Source organism: Apium graveolens, chromosome 7, assembly GCF_009905375.1.
Source record: "Apium graveolens cultivar Ventura chromosome 7, ASM990537v1, whole genome shotgun sequence".
NCBI lineage: Eukaryota > Viridiplantae > Streptophyta > Magnoliopsida > Apiales > Apiaceae > Apium > Apium graveolens.
Window position 1 is genome coordinate 262,679,970 of NC_133653.1, and position 21,161 is coordinate 262,701,130.

Here is a 21,161-nt window from a genome sequence, read left to right on the forward strand (position 1 = left end):
GTGGTTCCAGTGATGAATAAATGATTTTTCCCTGTCACTGGGGATAGAGACAGTTGATTTGAAAATAAAAATAATGCTAAAATTGGACTCTGGTATTTATACAGCACACAACTGATGTTATTGTTTTACAAGCATGCTAGTTGTTATATCCAATTTACACTGTTTTACTGTTTTTGTAACAAGTTATGATTTTGTTTCTATAACTGTTTCATAATTTATTTTACTGTTATTCATATATTTACTGCGAGCGATCGATCGCTTACTCTTGCAAATTTTATATATCATTATTGCAGATGCTAGGAGATCCTTCTATCATAGGCAGGGCCATTCCAGTTCCTCTTGTATCAGGCTCCTCTGAGATGGTTGTGTTGGGTTCCGAGCATAAAATGCAGCGAAAACGTAATAAAACAAGAAAATTCGAAACCCAACACAGGATCCATGTATAATTATGGGAGATTATGAGATACGAATCATATCTTTCAAAGCTTAACTTTCACAACTCAACGGAGATCCTAGCTATCACGCTTTGTGTCTACCTCTCGAAACACCTCTATGGTATCACATGACCCCTCCAAGAACGTCTCATGAACTTGACTACGGATGGATGTACTAGCCTCCTCTGACGATCCGAATTGCCTCTGCCTCTCTTTGTTGCTAGGGTTTCTCAAAAACCGTACCCCTCTTTAACTATCATTATCTATTATAATGGCTGATTAAAAAGACCATAACAGCAAAGCCAACCTTAGTAGGTATTGGATAAATAATAAAAAACATTCTATTATTTAATTAATAATTAAGTCATACTTAATTATTGTTAGGAATATATGTGCATTAGTTTGATGATATGTTTAACAAAACACTTAAGTAGAAATCTAGTGTGTTTGTAGCCTCAACGATAAGACCACTTGGCTATCCGTTGATGGTGTAGCTTTACTTAGAAATAAGTCTAGTGTTTGTAGCACATTTCAGTCTCTGAATTTGAGATATAAGTCTTAAATGTTGAGGGAAATTATAAGTGCATGTTGACTACTAAAGGATATCAGATAGGAAGCCAATTGTAAGTATTTCATGCCTTGTAATTTTGTATAAATGAAATGGTGTCAACGGATAACTTAAAGACCTTCAACGATGAGAAACAAGCTTCAAACGAGTGTCTCTAAAGCTTCACGATGAGTGCATCAACGGATGAGTGCATCAACGATGAGTGTATCAACGGAGGAGTGCATCACAGATAGAGCTTCAACTGCTAACACATCAACGGATAAAGCCATCAACAGATGAAGGCTTCAACGATGTTCGTTAAATAGTAGTTGACAGTGGTAGTTGTACCTACAAACAGAGGCACATGGGTTTGACAGACGACAACTGAGATGTGGTAGCCTATTTCAGGAACATCAGAAAAAGCAGCCGTTCTACTCTAGTATAAAGAGGCAATAGTCAACAATGCCACTGGAGTAAAATGGAGAAGAAACAAGTGGAGAACTTATTTTATTATTGTACGTTTTATCTTGTCTTCACTTGTACAACTTGGTGTTATATAAACCAAGTCAGAAGCTAGTAATTAGAAGAGAATTTTTCCAGAGCTGTTTAGAAAAATCTTGAGAGAAAAATTCATCTAGTTTGTACTAGGATGCAGCTGTGATCAACTTCTTGAATCACAGATTTTCTGAAATACCATCTCTGGTGGAACAACAAATCCACCAGAAAAGTTTTTAAGGTCTGTTGTGTTCTGTACTTTTGTGCTTGAATATATATCTGTCTGTATTAGCTTAAAGCAATTCACACACTTGTTTATCTTAAACACACAGCCTTTGAAACTAGCTCAAAACTTGAAAAAGTTTTGAGATTTACATTCAACCCCCCTTCTGTAAATCTCATTGTTAGTCCACTAGGAATAACAATTGGTATCAGAGCAGGCTCTTGACACACAAAGAGTTTAAAGTTCTTGGAAACTAACAAAGATGAGTAAGAAGGATATTGGAGTAAAAGATCCCAGTTCTTGACAAAGACAGTTATCACCATTGGAAGGTGAAAATGCACCTTCATCTACTCTCCCCAAGATGAAGGTTATGTAAACTGCATTGAGAATGGGTCCTCACATTCCCCACAAAGTAGCCACAGTTGCTACAGCCACAATGTTGTTGGTCAATCCATTCCAAAACCTAGAGCAGAATGGACAATGGAAGACACAGAAGAAGTCCACAAGGATAAGAAGGCTATGAAACATTTTGTTTAATGGTCTTGACAAGGATATGTTTGATAATGTGATAAATTGCACAACTGCCAAAGAGGTTTGGGACACAGTTCAGCTACTGTGTGAAGGTATCAGAACAAGTAAAAGAAAACAAAATGCAGCTTCTCATTCACAGTATGAGTATTTTCATTTTGAAGAAAATGAATCTTTAAATGACACATTCATAGATTCCAAAGCTTATTGAATGGACTGAAGCTGTATGGTAGAGTGTACCAGGTGAAGGATTCAAATCTTAAATTTTAAGATCCTTGCCAAAGGAATGGAAACCCATGACTGTCTCCTTGAGAAACTCTCAAGATTATAAGGACTTCACTCTTGAAAGATTATATGGAATCTTAAGACTTATGAACTAGAGCTGGAGCAGGATGAGGTATTGGAGAAGGGAAGAAAGAAAGGAGGTTCAGTTGCCTTGGTAGCTGAAAATGAGAAAGAATGCAGACAAGAAACTGTGAGATCAACATTAAACTCCAAAGATGGCACAAGCAAATCAGAATCAAGCAAGGGTAAGGAGCAAGTTGCTGAGAATGAAGACAACTCCAGCCAAGATGACTCTGATGGTATTGATGAGCATCTTGCATTTCTGTCCAGAAGATTTGCAAAGATGAAATTTAAGAAAAACACTAGAGCCACTAAACCTCATAAGAACATGGTGGACAAATCCAAGTTCAAGTGTTTCAATTGTGGTATAAGTGGACACTTTGCAAGTGAGTGCAGAAAGCCAACTTCTGAAAAGAAGAAATTTGACCAAGTAGATTACAAAAAGAAATATTTTGATCTGCTCAAGCAAAGGAGAAGGCTTTCATTACTCAAGAAAAAGACTGGGCAGCTGATGGAGAAGAAGATGATGAAGATGTGGAATATGTCAACTTGGCTCTCATGGCTGATTCTGAGGAAAATGAAGTTAGTTCATCAAGCAACCAGGTAATCACTACTGATTTAACACAGCTTACTAAAGAAGAGTGCAATGATGTTTTAATGACATGTCTACTGAATTGTATCACTTGCGTGTGTCTCTTAAATCTCTCGCTAAAGAAAATAGTAGGATTAAAGAGAACAATCTGTTTTTAAGTAATAGAAATGCTGTGTTAGAAGATAAGTTGATTGACCTAGAGAAAACTAAGCTACATTGTATATCTGTTGAAAATGAACTAGCTGAATCTGTTAAGAAAGTAGAAATACTTTCTAATCAATTAGAGAGAGAGCAAGAGGTGATTAAAGCCTGGAAGACATCTAGGGATGTTAGTGCTCAAATTGTCAAGGTTCAAGGAATTGAATCATTTTGTGAGACTGCCTGGGATAAAAACAAAAAGAAAATGGAATTAATTGATGGGCTGTCAACGGATGTGGAATCAACGGATGATGAAAATTATCCGTTGAAGGAAGAAAAGGAGCATCCGTTGAAGGTTCCTCAATTAAAACAGGCAGATGTTTCTAACAGTGAAAAACTAAAGAAACTCAACAAAAAGTTTGGTTCAACTTCCAAGAACTTTGTGAAAGAAGAAGTAAGCACATCCAAAGATTTCAGTAAGGTGAATATAGGACACATGACCTTAGAACAGTTAAAGAATAGGCTCAAAGTGGTTGAGGATAAAAAGGAAACTAAAGGAAATCTAATAGAAATGGGAAGGTAGGGGTTAACAAACATAACAATTACACACCTGATAAGTATGCTCCTAGAAAAAGCTGTGTGTATAATAATAGTGTTAATCATCTATCTGCTAATTGCAAATCTATTAAGAAAACTCCCATACATGTACCCTCTTCCATGCCTAATATGTCTGCATCACCTCTGCATGCTATGCCTGTTATGTCTCAACAGAATTCTTATGCACATTTTGCAAACATGCCATATTTTAACAATCCTTATCTTGCTGCATTTAGTATGCCTCAAATGCCATACAATATGCCAATGTGGAATAACATGTTTGCACAATCCATGCCTTATCAAATTCCAAATGTGCTAAATGATTCTGTGACTAACCCTACACCTCAACCAACTACATCTAAGATCAAGGTTGACTCAAAGTTACCTAAGTCTAAAGATGCAGGAGGAATGAAGTCTAGGAGAAAGGCTAACATGAATGGACCCAAGGAAACTTGGGTACCAAAATCAACTTGATTGATTTAATGGTGTGCAGGGAAACAGAAGAAATCTATGGTACTTGGACAGTGGCTGTTCAAGACACATGACAGGAGATTTCTCCCTGCTCACAGAATTTAAGGAGAGAGCTGGCCCTAGCATAACCTTTGGAGATGACAGCAAAGGGTTTACTATGGGATATGGCTTGATTTCAACAAGGAATGTCATCATTGATGAAGTTGCATTAGTTGATGGTCTCAAGCACAACTTACTGAGCATCAGTCAACTATGTGATAGAGGGAATACAATTTCCTTCAATTCTGAAGCCTGTGTTGTCACCAGTAAGAAAGACAACAAAGTGGTTCTAACTGGAGTTAGAAAAGGAAATGTGTACTTAGCTGACTTCAACTCTACTGATGCAGAATCTATTACTTGTCTCTTCAGCAAAGCAAGTCCAGTTGAAAGTTGGCTATGGCACAAGAAGCTATCCCATTTGAATTTCAAGACAATGAATGATCTAGTCAAAAAGGACTTAGTTAGAGGAATTCCTCTTGTTGAATTCTCAAGGGATGGTTTGTGTGATGCTTGTCAGAAAGGCAAACAAAGGAAAGCATCATTCAAAAAGAAGCTTGAAACAACAATTGATGAACCATTACAGCTGCTACATATGGATTTGTTTGGACCAGTCAATGTATTGTCAATTGCAAGAAAAAGATATTGCTTAGTGATTGTAGATGATTTCTCAAAGTTTTCATGGGTCTATTTTCTTGGATCAAAGAATGAAGCAAGTGAAATCATTATCAATCACATCAGGCAAGTCAATAATCATCCTGACTTGAAGGTTAGGAATATCAGGAGTGACAATGGAACTGAGTTCAAGAATTTGACAATGAGGCTGTTCTGTGAAGAAAATGGAATCATGCATGAGTTCTCAGCTCCAAGAACACCTCAGCAAAATGGGGCAGTTGAAAGAAAGAACAGATCTTTAATTGAGGCTGCTAGAACAATGCTTGAAGAATCAAAGTTACCAACATATTTCTGGGCTGAAGCTGTTAATTGTGCCTGCTACACTCAGAATATTTCTTTGATCAATCAAGCTAAAGGCATGACTCCTTATCAGTTGTTCAAGAGAAGAAAACCAACTCTAAACTTTCTTCATGTCTTTGGATGTAAATGCTTTATACTGAGAAATCAATCTGACCATAAAGGGAAGTTTGATGCAAAGGCTGATGAAGGGATATTTGTTGGTTACTCAGCTGGAAAATCTTATAGGGTCTACAATCTAAGAACCAACATTGTTATGGAATCTGTGCATGTTGTGTTTGATGATAAAAAGATTGATGGACTAACAGATGAGGGACACCATGAGAGACTCAAATTTGACAACATTGAGATATATTGTGATGATAGTGAAGAAGAGACTGATGGAGATGACACTTCAAAAGGGATTCAAAACATGCCCTTGGATAATGCACAAAATTCTGCATCCATTGATAGAGGCAATGCAGTATCCGTTGAAAGACATAGTGCATCATCCGTTGAAGTACAAAATGAAGCATCCGTTGATCATAGTTCATCAACGGATAATCGATTTACATCATCAGTTGATAAAACTCCAAGTTCCCTGTAAAGGACCAACAATTCAGGGGGAGTTTCAACTAATCAACACTCTGTCTCACATCATGACATTACAGAGGCCACCTCATCTAGAGTATATCTTCCACCTCAAAGGAAATGGACCAAGAATCATCCCTTTGAACTGATCATTGGTGATGCATCATCTAAAGTGCAAACAAGAAAAGCTACTCAAGATGAATGTCTGTATAGTAGTTTTCTATCTCAGGAGGAACCTAAGAAAGTGGAAGAAGCTTTATTGGATCCAGATTGGATATTAGCTATGCAGGAAGAGCTGAACCAATTTGAGAGAAACAAAGTTTGGAAACTGGTACCCAAACCAAAGAACAAGAGTCCTATTGACACAAAATGGGTATTCAGAAACAAGATGGATGAAAATGGCATTGTCATAAGGAATAAAGCCAGATTGGTTGCTAAAGGCTATTCTCAACAAGAGGGAATAAATTTTGATGAAACATATGCTCCTGTTGCAAGACTTGAAGCCATCAGAATTTTTCTAGCCTATGCAGCCCATGCCAATTTCAAAGTCTATCAAATGGATGTCAAGAGTGCATTTCTAAATGGGAAATTGGAGGAAGAAGTTTATGTAAGTCAACCTCCAGGGTTTGAAGATCCAAATTTTCCAGACTATGTGTATTATCTGTTGAAAGCACTCTATGGACTGAAGCAAGCACCTAGAGCCTGGTATGAAACCTTATCAAAATTCCTTTTGGAGAATCACTTCACTAGAGGTACTGTTGATAAAACTCTCTTCTTTAGGAATGTTAATGGCTCTAGTATACTTGTTCAAATTTATGTAGATGACATAATATGATGATAAGCTTTGTAAAAAGTTTGCTAAGCTAATGCAAAGTAATTATGAAATGAGCCTGATGGGAGAACTAACCTATTTTCTTGGTTTACAAGTTAAACAAGTTAGTGATGGAATTTTCATTAGTCAAACTAAATATATTTATGATCTTTTAAAGAAGTTTGACTTAATAGAATGTTCATCTGCAAAAACTCCCATGGCCACTGCCACCAAACTTGAATTAAATAAGACTGAAAGGTCTGTAGACATTACAAGTTATAGAGGCATGGTTGGTTCACTTTTATACTTAACAGCCAGTAGACCAGATATAATGTTTTCTACATGTCTCTGTGCTAGATTTCAAGCTGACCCTAAAGAATCTCACTTAGTAGCTATTAAGAGAATTTTCAGATATCTCAAGGGGACTCCAAATCTAGGAATTTGGTACCCTAGAGAGTCTGGTTTTGATCTAATTGGCTACTCAGATGCAGACTATGCAGGTTGCAAAATAGACAGGAAAAGTATAACTGGCTCCTGCCAATTCCTGGGAAACAAGCTTGTATCATGGTTTAGCAAAAAGCAAAATTCAGTCTCTACTTCTACAGCTGAGGCTGAATACATTGCTGCTGGAAGTTGCTGCTCTCAAGTGTTATGGATGAGGAATCAACTCCTTGATTATGGACTACATGTTGATAGAATTCCTATTTTTTGTGACAACACAAGTGCCATAGCCATAACAGAGAATCCTGTGCAGCACTCTAGGACCAAGCACATTGATATCAAGTACCATTTCATTAGGGAACATGTGATGAAAGGTACAGTGGAACTTCATTTTGTTCCAAGTGAACAACAAATTGCAGACATATTTACCAAGCCACTTGATGAATCAACTTTCACAAAATTGGTAAGTGAGCTAGGTATGCTTAATTACTCTTAAAAGTCATGTCCTTATTGCAATTTGAATTGAAGCCTGAAATGTATTAGCTGCAAGAACAAATTTGATTTTTAACATAGATTATTCCATCAACGGATATTCCCTATCCGTTGAAAGTCAAAATTGTTCTATCAACGGATGTTCATTATCCGTTAAAAGTCATATACATTTCTGGAATTTTTTATCCGTCAATGGATAAAACTGAAGTGCTCTTCAACGGATGACAGTTTACCTTATCCGTTGAAATATCACATCAGTCGATTCAAGTGTTTCACAGCCGTTGATTCTATTGTCTTAACCGTTGATACTCATACATACAGCTGTATGTATTTGTTTTAAAGGTAGTTTTCAGAATACTTACAGTTTATTCTTAAACGGCTGAAATTCACTTACACATATTTATTGTTTAATCACTAATTTATTTTTTTTCTGGAAAGTATATAAGCCCTTCTGATTTTTCATTTTTACTTTACGCTTTCTTGAAATTTCAAAGTTTTTACCATTTTCTCTCTGCAAAACCTTCAAGTTATTCTCTGCAATTTCTACTCACAACAATGGCACCAGTAGTAAAGATTATGTCTAAATCTGGGTTCATCTATGAGAAGAACAATTTCATAGCTTTGGTAGAAAAGAATGAAGCCCACTCAGATTATCACAAAATGATGGACTTCATCAAAAACTGTAAACTTAGCTATGCAATGCTGGAAGCCCCAACGATTTACTGTGAAGTAGTTGAGGAGATTTGGACAACTGCTGAGTTCAACTCCATAGATATGACTATATCCTGCACTCTCAAAGGTAAAAATCACTGTGTTAACTGTGATGACTTACTAGCATGTTTTAAGTTACCTGAGAACAATGCCATGACACCACACACTGATAATGATGTATCCAGCATGTTAGATTCAATAGGTTATTCTCTTAACTCTGCTAGTTTAGGGAGTATTAAAAGAAAAGGCCTTAGAAAAGAATGGAGTTTTCTTGGGGATGCCTTTATCAAGGTTTTCTCTGGGAAAATTAGCAATTTTGATGCCATAACTTCATCTCTTGTTAATATGCTCTATATGCTTGTTTCTGATAGGTATTTTAATTTTAGCAACTATGTTATGCTAGAATTGGGTACTAGATTAGGTAACAAAGCTAATAGACCTATTAACATCTATTATGCTAGATTCTTTATGTTATTGGCTAACCATGTTGCTGAAGGTTTGGTCATTATAAATGAGAATAATAAACTCAAGTGCTGGGCACAAGAGAAAAGAGTTCTTGCAGATTTATTGAGAATGGATCTCAACAGCAGTGTGCCATTGGTATATTTACCAATCATGAATGCACCTCAGGTAGGTGAGGTAATTGCTTCTACAACTCCTACTTCCTCCAACCCCTCTATTTCTTTATCTTCTAGTGTGGCCATGGAATCTGTGACAATGCCCCAACAGATTCCTACCAAGGTCACCAAAACTAAACTTTCAAAATCAAAGACAAAGAAAACCACCTCTGTTGTTTCTCAAAAGACAACAGTTGTAACACCTACCATTAACCCTGAGGGGAGTGAACAGGGTGTGAGTGGTGAGAGGAGGGGTGAACATCAAAGAAACCCCCAAGATAAGGAAGGAGAGGAAAGTGCTTCCCAAGCTAGCCAAGCCACAGTTTCTCAAAAAGCTGTGGTGGTTGACAAGGTTACTAGCATATCCCTAGCTGCATCCTCCCAAAAGGATGTGACTATTGAAAATAGTTCCCAACCAGGAACACACAAACGAGGGAGGGACACTAAAGCCAAACACTCACCAACAAAAGCCTTTATTAGAAGAAAGAGAGCTAGAACCCAATCTTCTACACAGGGTGCACACACTGCACAGATACATCCATCTGTATCTATGCCTTCTCAAACTCAGTTTGATGTGGCTCCAACAAATGTGGAGTCACAGCCCCATTCTCTCATAATTAACACACATCAATCACCACACACTTCATCACCATCTCTAGATGTGGATATGTTATTCCCATCAATTCCTGATTCTCCCTCTTTACAACTCAGGGAGGAGCCCCACTCAAATACAGGTGATCATCATCTTTTAGATGATTTGTTGGATCACCCGCAAATTCTTTCAGATGTAATTGAAGGATCTGTGTCACCACAACTCATATCAATCTACACAGATTCAACAGTTATATCACTTTCAATTTCTACTTCTTTTCCTTCTTCAACGGATATCACTCATCCGTTGACAAGTGGTTGTTCTTCAACGGACAAGCTTAACAGCAGTTATCCGTTGATACCATCAGTTTCAACTTCAACGGCTATTCCTCATCCGTTGATAGTCTCTACACAAACAACTGAAACAATTCCAAGTGTAGAAGACTTGATTACTGTACAATCACTGCTAGGACTGAGGAAAGGGAGTGACAATTTGAGTGAGAGGCTGGGTTGCTCCCAGGCAAAAGGAGAGATTGAGAGCTCAAATATGCATGCTATTTTTCCAGCATGGCAAAAGTAAGTGAGAGGAGTACCACCTTAGTAGGTGAAGGTGAGGGAGTGAGTTGTGTGAGCCAGGGGGAGCCCCTGATGCAAGAACATAGAGAAATTGAGAGAAAGGCAGGTACAGCAGATATAAGGATGGATCCAGCCATTGCTAGTGAGTCAATGATTGTGGATGATGCTGAAAAGGAAAGACAATTTCAGCAACATTACAAAGCTGTAATTGATAACATTTCCTTGGATGCTGACACTTTTACTCATCCTGTTTCAGCCTATCAAGTATTGGCTGCACAGGGCAATGTGGAGGCAGAAAAGACACTACATCTAGTACATACAACAGCATCTCTTCAAAGGGACAAAACTGCTATTAACAAGATGCCTTCAACAGCTGGTGAGTCATTTGAAGAATTTGGAGTAAATTCTGATGATAATGACTTTGTTTCTTCTGATGGAAGCATGAACTTAGGGGGAGATGAAAGCCCTAGTTCTATTCCAAATCTACCTGAATGGGCCTTCACAAAGGAGTCTACAACAGGGCAATTCAATGTCTCCTTAGTCAAACAAATCAATACTATCAAACAGGCCATTCAGAAAACTTCTCATGCTGGTACAAAGGCTATCCTTACAGCTCACTTGGACTCACTGCATCTCATGAAGTTGCAGCAAGTAAAACAGAATCTGAGTGTGGATGAACTCAGAAAGGATATTGCTGACTTGAAATCATACAATTCTGAAAAATTGGATTCAGTCATGCCCTTTGGTACAATGCAAAACATTTTGTTGAGATTGAAAGAGGAATCACATACTGAAAAGAGGCTGGCCAAATTGGAAGACAGAGTTCAAGTTATTGAAGATTCTGTGGCCACCATTCTTCACAACCAACAATCTCAAACAAATCTACTTATGCAGCTGGCAAAAGCACAGGGCTTGACCCCTCTCCTTGATGCTAACAAAAAGGGGGAGAGTAAAAGGGAAGGGGAAGGAGAGCCATCTACAAAAATCCAAATATCTAAAGTGCTAGTTCCTGCCATCACTACTTCTCCAATCATTCAAATCAAAGGAAAGCCTGATGGAATTGATTTAATCCAGCTAGCAGCAGCTGAAATTCAGGTGAAAGAGCAAAGGAGGAGAATTGATGAAAGGATGCAACAGCTGTTTGGCTCAACACAAGATAATTCAATATCTGTGAAACATAGCACAAAGGTTGAACCAATCAATATGGAGCACAAGCCAGAAAGGAGAAATAAGGTTGGAGAGACTTCTTTCAAGAATCTAAAACCTATGGTTCTCAAGCCCAACACCAGATCCAGCAAGGACTCCACAAAGAACCCTCTAAACTTTGCTCAGATGAAAGAAGTGGACTTTCCTCTTCCAAAGCCTGATGAAGACAAAGTTTTGGGTACAAGCATCATAAAACACAAGGAGACCATGGATGAGGCAGTAAGGAGAAACATGGCTATTATCTTTAGAGAGGGAAAGAGCATATGTGTGATGCAAGGACATCCCAAATTCTCAATAGCCAAGAGGGAAGAAACCAAAAGATTAAAGAAAGAAGCTGAAAAACTCAAGGCTGACAAAAGAGCACAAGCAAAGCTTGAACAAAAGCTAAAGTCAAGTCTAGTTGAAAATGAGAAAGGAATTGAAGTCAGGGGTGAAGACAAGATTGCAAACTTAGATGAGGTTTTTGGGAGTATATTTGGTGAAAGCATGGAGGAAAAAGAGGAATGGCAGAAGGGAAACAGAAGAAAGGCCAAGGCACATAGAAGGAGTGAAGGCAACACTGAAGAAAATAAATCTCTACCTTCCATACCTGAACCCTTTGTTGCTGATCCCACTATAAACATCCATGGTGAACCAATCATCCCAAAAGAGGAACCTATTGATTGGGACACCATCAATTTGCCTACCTTTTTAACCACTCTTCCACTACCAAAGAAACAGAAAAGAAAATCCAAATCTACACCTCCCCTAAACTCTAAGAAATTCACTCAAAAACATAAACCTAACCCTAAGCCACCCATTTCTAAAGATGATTATGTTCACATCTGTGACATAAAAGAAATTTCAGACATTGAACTCTATCTGGATGAGCTGGAGGATGTAAGGGGTATTGCTGCCTACAGACAGCTACCAGAAAGATTGGTGTTCAAATACAAAGGAGCTGTGGAAAGAACATGGCCTCTCTACAGGATTCTGAATGAAGGCTACTCTACCTTGATCAGAGTCTTTTCAGCCATACAAAAGGATTCTGGCTTTACCAGGACTGCCAAGACTGAAATTCTCAACAAGATTGCCAACATAAGGAAAACTTGGAGGGAGCCCAATACTTTGCCCAGAACCTTACTCATTCAAGAAAGGGGAACTACAATTCACAAATCACCTCATTGGTTGATGGAATTCAGAGATGATAAAGGAGTCAGAAGATTTTTCAGACTTGAAGACCAACTCAAGATTACCAGCAATGAAACTCTCAAAGAAATGCAATCTAAGTTGGATATCAGTGATGAAGATGAAGCTGAATTCTTCAGACAACTCCAACTCCAAATTGAGGAAAATGACAAAGGGCTAGGAAAGAAAACCAGGGATCAAAGAAGAAAAAGATGATTTGTTCAGGCTAGAGGAGCACCCTTGGAAACACTGTAAATCTTCAATTACCTTCAAGAACATACACTATTGCAGCACTTTTAAATTTCTACTTAGTTTCAGTTCATATATTTGTTAAGTGTTTTGTTATCATCAAGTTAACCTTGAATTTATGTCTACAATTCTTATAGACATAAATAGGGGGAGATTGTTAGGAATATATGTGCATTAGTTTGATGATATGTTTAACAAAACACTTAAGTAGAAATCTAGTGTTTGTAGCCTCAACGGATAAGACCACTTTGGCTATCCGTTGATGGTGTAGCTTTACTTAGAAATAAGTCTAGTGTTGTAGCACATTTCAGTCTCTGAATTTGAGATATAATTCTTAAATGTTGAGGGAAATTATAAGTCATGTTGACTACTAGAGGATATGCAGATAGGAAGGCCAATTATAAGTATTTCATGCCTTGTAATTTTGTATAAATGAAATGGTGTCAACGGATAACTTAAAGACCTTCAACGGATGAGAAATAAAGCTTCAACGGATGTCTCTAAAGCTTCAACGGATGAGTGCATCAACGGATGAGTGCATCAACGGATGAGTGTATCAACGGATGAGTGCATCAACGGATAGAGCTTCAACTGCTAACACATCAACGGATAAAGCCATCAACGGATGAAGGCTTCAACGGATGTTCTGTTAAATAGCAGTTGACAAGTGGTAGTTGTACCTATAAACAGAGGCACATGGGTTGACAGAGACAACTGAGATGTGGTAGCCTATTTCAGGAACATCAGAAAAAGCAGTCGTTCTACTCTAGTATAAAGAGGCAATAGTCAACAATGCACTGGAGTAAAATGGAGAAGAAACAAGTGGAGAACTTATTTTATTATTGTACTTTTTATCTTTGTCTTCACTTGTAAAAACTTGGTGTTATATAAACCAAGCAGAAGCTAGTAATTAGGAGAAGAATTTTTCCAGAGCTGTTTAGAAAAATCTTGAGAGAAAAATCATCTAGTTTGTACTAGGATGCAGCTGTGATCAACTTCTTGAATCACAGATTTTCTGAAATACCATCTCTGGTGGAACAACAAATCCACCAGAAAAGTTTTTAAGGTCTGTTGTGTTCTGTACTTTTGTGCTTGAATATATATCTGTCTGTATTAGCTTAAAGCAATTCACACACTTGTTTATCTTAAACACACAGCCTTTGAAACTACTCAAAACTTGAAAAAGTTTTGAGATTTACATTCAACCCCCCTTCTGTAAATCTCATTGTTAGTCCACTAGGAATAACAATTATTATGGGCAAAAACATTCCTTTTAATTCGAATTTATATTATCTCAATTAAGTCTTACTTAATTATAATAAAATTTGAATAATCATCAATTAATTTAAATTCATAATTTAAATTAAATATTCCATTAAGTGCTCTATTTGTGCGACCCTATAGGTTATTATTTAATTGGTAATAATTTTATTCTCTAATAACATTATAAACAATGAGCGATATCTAGTAATACATCATTGTTACCCAATTAAACAATAATTAAATTGTGATTAGATAAAACCTTTCGTGATTAATTTTTTTCGTGTAATATAATCCCTTTAATCATACATATTATAGATTAAACTCGAGGCATGTATTTAGTCATCCTCTTCAACATTTAATCCGGGTTTACTTGATCCATGAGTAGACAATCAAGACAAATCATTATTTGAGCATGGCCATGCTTTTATAGTCTCACTCAATCAAGAGGCCAATAATATCTCTCCTAATTATAGGAGGGTTAAATCCTTGATCTATCATTCATATTTCTCATACGACTCATGATATACCCGATGTCCACTTTTATCATCACCCTATCAAAAGTAACTTTTAATGTAGTCAAAGTATATTAATCCTCGTATAGAAATATAATGATTTCAAGTCAAAGGATCATTACACCATTATCACTATGAGTCTTTCTTATGACTTTATTAAACATGAAGAATCTCACTGTGGGTCTGTCCAGTACCATGTACTCTCACATGTACCTATGTATTGACTTTAGTGTCCCCATACTTATAACCAATGAGATGTGGTTATCTTGTCAAACAACATACTAGTCTATCTATGTATTATTATTGTCCTATATAATAATACTCGACTAGGGACCTTTAAGAATATGATATATTATATAATCTCAAGTTCAAGTCATGTACTTAAACTATACAATGTGTATCATGATTCTAAGGACATTTATTATGCTAACAAAATATCGCAGTAATTAAGGTCATAATAAATACATTTATTGAATGATCAACTGACATAAAGATTTAAAAGAATAATGTATTGCCTCTAGGGCACCTACACTAACAATCTCCCACTTGCACTAGAGCCAATCACCCATATATCTAATACCCATGGAACTAGTGTGACCATCGTGCTTCTGCTGCGACAAGCCTTTGGTCAGTGGGTCTGCAATGTTATCATTTGTGTGCACTTTACATATGTGTATATCACCCCTTTCATTAATCTCTCGAATAAGGTGAAATCTCCTAAGTACATGTTTGGCCCGAGAGTGAGATCTAGGTTCTTTAGCCTGTGCAATGGCTCCATTATTATCACAGTATAAATCAATGGGATCTGCGATCGATGGAACCACTCCCAAATCAGAAATGAACTTTCGACTCCAAACGGCCTCCTTAGCTGCTTCACAAGCTGCAATGTACTCAGCCTCCATTGTAGAATTAGCTACTGTTTCTTGCTTTGAACTCTTCCAGCTTACAGCACCAGACTGTGATACAGTATCATCTCTGTCTGTTTGGAAACTTGCATCGGTGTAACCTTTTACAATGAGTTTCTCTTCTCCTCCATACACCAAGAATGATTCTTTAGTTCTTTTCAGGTACTTAAGAATATTCTTGACTGCTGTCCAGTGACCTTCACCCGGATTAGACTGGTATCTGCTCGTCATGCTCAAGGCATACGAGACATATGAGCGAGTACATACCATTGCATACATGATAGATCCAATTGCTGAAGCATATGGAACTTTATTCATGTGGTCCTTCTCATCCAATGATTTCGAACACTAGTCCTTAGAGATCGTTATCCCTTGAGACACGGGGACATATCCCCTTTTTGCATTTTGCATTCCAAAATGATGCAAAACCTTATCAATGTATGTGCTCTGACTTAGACCGATCATCCTTCTAGATCTTTCTCTATAGATCCTCATTCCTAGAATGTAGGATGCCTCTCCTACGTCTTTCATGGAGAAATTGCTCCCTAACCAAGTCTTAACAGCCTTTAGAGAAGGTATGTCATTCCCCATTAGTAGTATATCATCAACATATAGTACTATGAATGCCACATAGCACCCACTAACCTTCTTGTAAACACACGGTTCATCTTCGTTTTGAACAAAGCCATACTCTGTGACTATTTCATCAAAACAGATATTCCATCTCCTAGAGGATTGCTTCAATCCATAAATGGATCGACGTAATTTACATACCTTGCCAGCATTCCTTGGATCGACAAAACCCTCAAGTTGTGTCATGTACACATCCTCTTCAAGGCTTCCATTAAGGAAGGCTGTTTTGACATCCATTTGTCAGATTTCATAATCATGGAATGCTGCAATGGAAAGTAAAATCCTTATAGACTTGACCATAGCCACTGGTGAGAAAGTTTCATCATAGTCAATACCATGAATTTGTTTGAAACCTTTTGCAACCAGCCTAGCTTTATAGGTCTAAACATTTCCATCCATGCCCTTTTTCTTCTTAAAAACCCATTTGCACCCTATGGGTTTTACCCCTTCAGGTGGATCAACCAAAGTCCATACTTGGTTTTCGTACATGGAATCTATCTCGGATTTCATGGCTTCAAGGCATCTCTTAGAGTCTGGACTGTTCATAGCATCTTCGTATGTGAGAGGCTCATCTTCATCTATGAGCATCAAATCACCACACTGAGTCATGAGAAATCCATATCTCTCTGGCTCATGGCAAAATCTACCAGATCTATGAACAACCTGTGTTTGTTGAGCATTATCAATATTCTGCTCTTGTCCCACTTCAGGTTCAATGCTATTTTGCGGTTCTCGATCTTCATCGAGATCTATAGTTCTCCCACTGTTTCTTTTGGAAACAAAATCTCTTTCCATGAAGACAGCATCCCGAGCAATAAACACATTCTGCTTAGAAGGACTATAAAAATAATATGCCTTTGTTTCATTAGGGTATCCTACAAAAATGCACTCTTCGGATTTAAGTCCAAGCTTGTCAGATTCTTGACGTTTCACAAACGCCTTACATCCCCAAACTTTCATAAAGTTCATGCCTGACCGTTTCTCCTTCCATATCTCATATGGATTCTTTTGAACCTTCTTAGTAGGAACACGGTTAAGTGTGAAAGCCGCTGTTTCTAGAGCGTAACCCCAGAAACTAATTGGAAGATCTGCATGACTCATCATCGATCGCACCATGTCCAACAAGGTGCGATCTCTCCTCTCTGAAACTCCATTCCATTGAGGTGTTCCTGGCGGAGTGAGTTGTGATACAATACCACACTCTTTCAAATACTCTCTAAATTCGGTGCTTAAGTATTCACCCCCACGATCGGATCGTAAGATCTTAATACTTGCATCTCCGCCAATTTGCTTCTCTACTTCAACCTTGTATTCTTTAAATTTTTCAAAAGAATTGGATTTGTTCTTCATAAGATATACATATCCATATCTACTGAAATCATCAGTAAATGTTATGAAGTAGTAGTAGACTCCTCTGGCCATTACACGCATTGGGCCACATACAACACTATGTATTAGCTCCAGACGTTTAGTGGCCCTTTGACCCTTACCAGTGAAAGGGGATTTAGTCATCTTACCAAGCAAACAAGATTCGCATTCTTGGTATGATTCAAAATCAAACTTATGCAAGTATCCATCCTTATGTAATTTGGATATGCGTTTCTCATTTATGTGGCCTAGACGACAATGCCAGAGGTATGTTTGATTTGAGTCATTCATTTTAATTCGTTTGTTTTCTATATTACAGACAGGATTATCTAAATCAAGAACATATAAACCATTAAATAAATGCGCAACACCATAGGTTAAATCATTCAAAGCAAAAGAGCAACTGTTGTTCTTTATTGTAAACGAAAAACCTTTCTTGTCCAAACAAGAAACAGAAATAATGTTTCTGTGAATCATAGGCACGTAAAAACAGTCTTCTAGTTCTAAAACAAGCCCAGAGGGCATAGATAAATAATAAGTCCCTACAGCTAAAGCAGCAACTTTTGCTCCATTGCCTACTCTTAGGTCCACTTCTCCCTTAGCCAAAGTTCTACTTCTCTGCAGGCCCTGCACATTTATACAAATGTGAGAATTACATCCAGTACAAATACCCAAGATGTAGAAATAGACAAATTGACTTCTATAACATAAATACCTGATCCATAAATCTGAACTGCTTTCTTTTTCTTCAGATCCTCCAAGTAAATTGGACAATTTCTCTTCCAGTGACCATCTTTCTTACAGTAGTGACATTCACCCTTGGCCACACCACCTTTAGGCTTTAAAGCCTGTTTGGGACCTGACTTTGGCTTCGGTGTAGAATCAGATCCAATCTTCTTCTTACCCTTCCACTTGCCCTTCCCTTTGGCCTTACCATTATTTACCATCAGTATGGGAGCAGGTTCAGCTGTCTTCATGTTGGTCTCAGATGTTCTCAACATATGCAACAATTCAGTAGGTGTTTTGTCAAATTCATTCATATTATAGTTCACAACAAATTGAGTGATTTGTTGTTCAAAGAATTCATGATTAGGTCAATACCAGTTTCCGGACCAATCGGGAAACCCAAAGTTTCAAGGTACTCAATGTAAGCAATCATCTTCAGAACATGTGGGCCAACTGGTTCACTTGCTGATAAGTGGCATTTTATACCACTTAGAGCGTCTTAAAATGGCTTAAATTGGTGTCTTGAAATCAAGTATTTTGTGTATTTGATGCATTTTTCTAGTGTTTATGCATTTCAGGGTATTAGTTGCATTTCGGGGGAGGAATCATCAAGAATAAGCCTGGGCATGTGTTCACCATTGCGTGAGGAAAGAAATGGGCAGATTACGGCAAAGAAACGGAGCAAATCAGGATTTTTTCCAGTAGAGGTCTGAGCGCCCGCTCAGCAATGCTGAGCGGCCGCGCAGGAAGCTGAGCGCCCGCTCAGCTATGCTGAGCGGCCGCGCAGGGTCGGGAAAAAAGATATATTATTTCAGGACTTCTACTTCTGTTTGGTTTCCACTTCTATGTAATCTGAGTTTTATGGGACTATTATATAAGTAGATTTGAGACGTTTTCACAAGTGTGGATTGAAGAAGATCGTGTTTTTACGCAAGGAGCAAAGGAGATAAGGACGAAGACCGATTTAGCACACCGCAACGAAGAGGAAGCATATTTTCTTGTGATTCTTGTTTCGTTGTAACGTTGGATGCTAGTTTTCTTACTTTGAACTTATTTACTCTTGTGACGTACTCTGTTTTAATATAATTAGTTTAGTTATTATTTTCTTGAGTTTGTTTGTCATGATTTCATATGAACCCATGATGACGATAAGTGCTATTATGGGCTAATCGTGATCATGGGGTTGCAACGGATTTATTATGGAATTCTTTAGTAATTGTTTAATACTTTAGTGTGTGATGATTGTATGATATCTAGTATTGGTTGTGTGTATTCGTCTTATGTGCGTCGCGAACATATAAGATAGGATGTTAATCTCTTGTGAAGCGACGGTGGATCTCGAGATTTAGAACTTGCCATGCTAGCATAGGTTCATGTACGTTGTGCATGATTAGTGGGTAACTCTAACAGTTTTATTTGCCCTATGTAATCAAAAGGAATAACTTGTGCTTAAATCATTGTGTTGTCAATTTCTGTAGACATATAGGAACTCAACATAATTGATGACTATTCAACTTCTATCTTAATTGTGGATGCTTGGTAGAATGGTATTAGTACAATGAAAGTTGGCTTTTATCAGTTTCGTGTTATTTGATTAATATCATCACTGTCACATGCTAAAGGTAATAACAATGACTATTGAAGGAAGTAATAATGAAGTTGTGATCTCATGAGTGTTTTATTATTGATAATTTGAAGTGTTAAGTAAGTGATTAATTAAGTAGTTAATTGTAGTTAATATTTAATCAACAATCTTAAGTGTTAGTGTCTTAACATTGAGAAGTAATCATACATTGGTGAGTGAGTTTAATTAGACAATAATTTAGTCTGAGTCTCTGTGGGAACGAACTAGAAAGTATTCTATATTACTTGCGAACGCGTATACTTGCGTGAATATTAGTGCGTGATTTCGCCCTAACAAGTTTTTGGCGCCGCTGCCGGGGACTCGGCGTATTTGTTTAGTTTATATACTTACCATCATTGGTCATTAGGACTCAGTGATTAGGACGTAGTAGTTAATTATTATTTCCGGTTGTGTTTCAGGTACTTTAGCAAGCGTTTATGCAAACTCATTCTCGTGCTCGCAAGAGGACTTTAGATACAGCTGAGGAGACAGACGAAGTTCTTGATATTCCGGAGAAGTTAGATTTTGAGGATTCGGATTCAGGAACTGAGCGGAAAAAACCAGTAAACATGGGAGATCGTATTGTTCAAGCTGATCCAGCTCTTATGGATTTTTCTTGGCCTAAAATTGATGACATTCAGTCAAGCATCCTTCATCCGGCTATTCAAGCTAACACCTTTGAAATCAAGCCGGGCACTATTCAGATGGTGCAGAATTCTGTTTCTTTTGGAGGAGCGGCAACTGAAGACCCCAACATGCACATAAGGAATTTTGTCGAGATCTGCAGCACTTTTAAGTATAATGGCGTGACTGATGAGGCTATCAAGTTGAGACTTTTCCCATTCTCACTGAGGGACAAGGCTAAAGACTGGTTACATTCTGAACCAGCTGGGTCCATCACTACGTGGCAAGATCTTGTGCAAAAGTTTCTGGTGAAGTTTTATCCGATGGCAAAGACTGCTGCTATGAGGAGTGCTCTTACTCAGTTTGCGCAGCAACCTACAGAATCTATGTGCAAGGCTTGGGAACGCTACAAGGAAATGTTGAGAAAATGTCCACATCATGGAATTCCGGATTGGATGGTGATCACGGGTTTCTATAATGGTTTGGGGGCCCAATCTCGGCCCATGCTCGATGCAGCAGTTGGAGGCGCCTTATGGGCTAAAAGCTATACTGAGGCGTATAATCTTATAGAGACGATGGCTGCAAATGAGCATCAAAACCCAACTCAGAGGATGATGTCAGGCAAGGTAGCAGGTATTCTGGAAGTTGATGCAGCCACCGCTATTGCAGCCCAGCTCCAAGCGCTATCAATGAAGGT

The 21,161-nt window shown here is 37.8% G+C and overlaps 1 non-coding gene across 1 annotated transcript; it reads right to left on the minus strand.

Moving 5' to 3' along the window:
* Positions 1-20,802: 20,802 nt before the first annotated feature.
* On the minus strand, positions 20,803-20,909 carry LOC141675864 (small nucleolar RNA R71). The gene has a single exon (XR_012556493.1). It is a non-coding gene; the product is annotated as a small nucleolar RNA R71 (small nucleolar RNA).
* Positions 20,910-21,161: the final 252 nt, after the last annotated feature.